Source organism: Mchenga conophoros, linkage group LG22 (assembly GCF_057382185.1).
Source record: "Mchenga conophoros isolate Kocher_MC1m ecotype Shallow Benthic linkage group LG22, M_conophoros_male_GT1.1, whole genome shotgun sequence".
In the NCBI taxonomy this organism is placed as follows: Eukaryota; Metazoa; Chordata; class Actinopteri; order Cichliformes; family Cichlidae; genus Mchenga; species Mchenga conophoros.
In genome coordinates, this window is record NC_140546.1 from 35,841,965 (window position 1) to 35,847,046 (window position 5,082).

Consider the following 5,082-nt stretch of genomic DNA (forward strand, 5'->3'; position numbering starts at 1 on the left):
TGCTTGTTGTAATACGTATTTTGAACACTTAAAAAAAACTAAAAAAAAACTACTGAACTAATGAAATTTTTTTTTCGTTTTCTGTTTCTCCTCACCCTTCAATCAATTGGGGAAGATCGCTGCCTTTCCCTCAGCCGATTTCTGCTGGAGGTCTCGTCCGATTAAAAAAAAGTTCATCCTTCTCACTGTGGCCAAGTGCTTGGTCATATAGACTGTTGTTGTTGTTGTTGTTTCTGCTGTTGTCTGACTGTTGGGGTTTTTCCATCTTCTTGAGGTGACAATTGTTGTTAAAATCAGCTAAACTGAACCCTCCACTTGATGTCACACAGCAGTACACAATATTGTTAGAGTCCTGAAATTTTTGACTCTTGCCATGAAAGTAATAAACCCTTACTTTCACTTTAGTACTTTTTAATGTTTTGGGAGCATGACAAGACTATAGAAAATAACTCTACCAACCACAACTTGACAACAATTACAGAATTTAGGTCAGGATTCACAACTGTGGCAGACTAAAAATATAATTTCTGCTTTGTATGGCCTATTTAAAACTTTCTCAATTAAATGTGCCTTACTGCTTATTGCATTAATCTAGCCCACAATGGTGTGCCAGATATATTCTGGATGTGTGCTGGAGCCTCTCCCAGCTATTACATGACGAAATGCAGGGTACACCCTGGACAGGTCACCAGGCTGTCACAGGGGCAACACTGAGTTAGACAACCAGATGGCACATTCAAACCCAGGCTTACAAAGACACACTATGGAAGAGAGATTAATACAAACTAATCATTATAGCAGTGGTTCCCAAACTTTTTTGCTAGGCCCCCCCTTTGTTTTACAAGAAAATCTTCACGCAACCTAGGGATATTGGAGCGTAACCAAGGGAGGATTCAGGGTCACATGATCCAGACCTAACTATATGCTTTATCAAAAAGGAAAGTTCTTTTAAGCCTAGTGTTGAAAGCACAGAGGATGTCTGTCTTCTGAATTCGAACTGTGACCTAATTCCACAGAAGAATAGCCTGAAAGCTGAAGGTCTGCCTTCTGTTTACTTTTAAATCTCTCAAGTAAGGACTACAAGTAAGCCAGCAGTCTGAGAGCAAAGTTCTCTACTGGGGTAATATGGTAAAGTATACAGGGAGTGCAGAATTATTAGGCAAGTTGTATTTTTGAGGAATAATTTTATTATTGAACAACAACCATGTTCTCAATGAACCCAAAAAACTCATTAATATCAAAGCTGAATGTTTTTGGAAGTAGTTTTTAGTTTGTTTTTAGTTTTAGCTATTTTAGGGGGATATCTGTGTGTGCAGGTGACTATTACTGTGCATAATTATTAGGCAACTTAACAAAAAACAAATATATACCCATTTCAATTATTTATTTTTACCAGTGACACCAATATAACATCTCCACATTCACAAATATACATTTCTGACATTCAAAAACAAAACAAAAACAAATCAGCGACCAATATAGCCACCTTTCTTTGCAAGGACACTCAAAAGCCTGCCATCCATGGATTCTGTCAGTGTTTTGATCTGTTCACCATCAACATTGCGTGCAGCAGCAACCACAGCCTCCCAGACACTGTTCAGAGAGGTGTACTGTTTTCTCTCCTTGTAAATCTCACATTTGATGATGGACCACAGGTTCTCAATGAGGTTCAGATCAGGTGAACAGGTCATTAGTTTTTCTTCTTTTATACCCTTTCTTGCAGCCACGCTGTGGAGTACTTGGACGCGTGTGATGGAGCATTGTCCTGCATGAAAATCATGTTTTTCTTGAAGGATGCAGACTTCTTCCTGTACCACTGCTTGAAGAAGGTGTCTTCCAGAAACTGGCAGTAGGACTGGGAGTTGAGCTTGACTCCATCCTCAACCCGAAAAGGCCCCACAAGCTCATCTTTGATGATACCAGCCCAAATCAGTACTCCACCTCCACCTTGCTGGCGTCTGAGTCGGACTGGAGCTCTCTGCCCTTTACCAATCCAGCCACGGGCCCATCCATCTGGCCCATCAAGACTCACTCTCATTTCATCAGTCCATAAAACCTTAGAAAAACCAGTCTTGAGATATTTCTTGGCCCAGTCTTGACGTTTCAGCTTGTGTCTTGTTCAGTGGTGGTCGTCTTTCAGCCTTTCTTACCTTGGCCATGTCTCTGAGTATTGCACACCTTGTGCTTTTGGGCACTCCAGTGATGTTGCAGCTCTGAAATATGGCCAAACTGGTGGCAAGTGGCATCTTGGCAGCTGCACACTTGACTTTTCTCAGCTCATGGGCAGTTATTTTGCGCCTTGGTTTTTCCACACGCTTCTTGCGACCCTGTTGACTATTTTGAATGAAACGCTTGATTGTTCGATGATCACGCTTCAGAAGCTTTGCAATTTTGAGACTGCTGCATCCCTCTGCAAGATATCTCACTATTTTTGACTTTTCTGAGCCTGTCAAGTCCTTCTTTTGACCCATTTTGCCAAAGGAAAGGACGTTGCCTAATAATTATGCACACCTGATATAGGGTGTTGATGTCATTAGACCACACCCCTTCTCAATACAGAGATGCACATCACCTAATATGCTTAATTGGTAGTAGGCTTTCGAGCCTATACAGCTTGGAGTAAGACAACATGCATGAAGAGGATGATGTGGACAAAATACTCATTTGCCTAATAATTCTGCACTCCCTGTAAGGCCTTAGTTAAGATGTGGCCTGATTTTTTTAAGAGTTTGCATGTAAGGAGAAGGACTTTGAATTTTTTTTTAAATTTAACTGGGAGTCAATGAAGAGAAGCCAATATTGGATAAATATGATCTCTCTTTCTGGTCCCTGTGAGCATTCTTGTGGGAGCATTTTGGATCAACTGAAGGCTTTTCAAGGAGTTTTTAGGACAGTCCGATAATAATGAAATATCATAGTCTAGCCTTGAAGTTTTACATGTAAGAAATAGTTTTTCAACAGTACTCTGAGAGAGGATGTTTCTAAAAAGTTATTATGCAAATGCAAGACAGCAGTCCTACATATGTGTTTAATATGCACATTAAAACTGTGTGCCTATCTCAATTTGGAAGCAGGAAATTAGAGTTATCCAGGTCTTTAAAAGTCATGGTCCTGGGTCATTTGACCCATTGATTTGTGTTTTCCTGTGTTTTGGTTATTTTGTACTATAACTTATGTATAAAGTTCACTTTGTTAGTCTTTAGTTTACTCACTAAGAGTCTAGTTATCCTGTTTTGAGTTTCTTTTGCTCCTTGTTTGGTTCCCTGGTTATTTAGTAGTCTCCCCCTGTGTAGTTGCCCTCGGTGTCTCCCTCTGTGTGTTTATATAGTTATATAAGTTTTTGTTCCGTGTTTCCCCATCTCGTCATGTCTGTGCTCTCCCCCATGCTCCTCCGTATTCTCTCTCTCCCCCTTCAGTCTGTGTTTCTGTGCATTTCCTGTTTTACTTTGGAGGTCCGTGTTTCTGGTCATGTATTCTGTTTGGTTTCGTCCCTGCCTCGTCATGTTTGATTAGTGTCAGCTGTGTTCCCTGCCTGTTTGCCTCTTCAGCATTTCCTTGCGTGTGTGTGTATTTATAGCGTGTGCTGCCCCTTACTCCATATCAGGTCGTCTGCGTTTTCTTCAGTGTTGCCTCTGTGTGTCATTCCCTCCATGTCTCTGGTATTCTAGGTTCAGGTTAGTTTTCCCTGTATAGGTTTAGTTAGCGTCTCTCGGTTTTCCTTTGCTTTTGTTTTGTAGTGTTTCTGCAGCTAAAATAAAGGCTTGTTTTCTGTTTAATCGTTCCTCTGTATCCGTGTCTGCGTTTGGATCCACACCTCTCTCTCTGCCCGATTTCCGTCCACAAATTGTGACATTGAGACCTTCCCGTTAATAAGTAATTTGTGTGTCATCTATGTAAGGACAAGAAAGGCGAAATTGACAGAACAAGACACCCCTCTTAATCTTATATTTACAATATTATATTTTGTGCTGTCCGCACCCTGAGTCTCTTAGATTCACCAGCTAGACAGCGAGAAAACAATGCTCCAATAACCAGACTTATTTTCCTTTTTGCGCTGATTTATTGAAGAATGGCCTCTGACCATTGCCTTCTCTTTGACTATCGTAAAACTGAAAGTACAAAATACTGTATTAGCTAACTAACATTGTAAACTAGCTTGTTACACTCTTACTGCAAGCTAACAAGATAAAACTTTCAAATGTACAAATTATCGTACCATTTTTACACAAAACAAAAGATAATAATTATTTTATCGACACTCATACTTACAGACATATCTTGTCCAAGGCAACAATATTTTAAGGTCCGTATCAGCTTAGAACGATAACATTACGGTATCACTTTCCGCCATCTTTTATTTCTTCTTCACGTTCTTATTTTTTCCTTTCCCAAAGTAACCGAACCCAAAGCAGCCACTAGAGGGAGCTCTAGGGCAGCTTACAACTATAATATCCGATTTAAGTTATAAAAGGCAGAACATATTTGGTTAAAATGTTCAGATTGTTCATTTTCTTTGGTTGTTGTAAAATAATGTGTGCCCCAGTCTCCAATAATACATAGTGCTGGAAGGGTGGTTATTCCTCTGCTACACCACAAGAGGGAGTATCTTCTGAAATAAGCAGCTCTAGTGGGAGTTAACAAGCCCAGCGAATTTTGCGTGTCATCCTTGCGCAGGGGCCATGCTAATCTTCTCTGTATCGTATCCAATTTAGCGTACGCGCTTGCCGAAGCAAGCCCAGCCACTCACCATAATGCAGTGCGCCTAACAAGAGCTGTGTGAGACTGTACAAATGTGTAATGGTGAACTATGTCTATATATTTACAGGTAAGTAAGATACTAAATAACTTGAGCTGTGTCTAAAATTAAGTCTACAGGCTTGATGAGAATGTGGGAATGTTAATTCCCATTATGTGTCATTAGTGTCTATTCATTGGTAGCGATAGCCATGAATCTAACGATAAACAGCTAGAGCTAATGGTGTACCATGTCTATATATTTATATATAGACATGGTTTATATATTTATATATAGACATGGTTTATATATTTATAAAGTAAAGACAAACTCATAAAGCAACACTG

At 39.8% G+C, this 5,082-nt stretch overlaps 1 non-coding gene across 1 annotated transcript; it reads right to left on the bottom strand.

The window, feature by feature from the left end:
• Nucleotides 1–4,628: 4,628 nt before the first annotated feature.
• On the bottom strand, nt 4,629–4,737 carry LOC146549836 (U6 spliceosomal RNA). Its single transcript, XR_014890593.1, has one exon. It is a non-coding gene; the product is annotated as a U6 spliceosomal RNA (small nuclear RNA).
• Nucleotides 4,738–5,082: the final 345 nt, after the last annotated feature.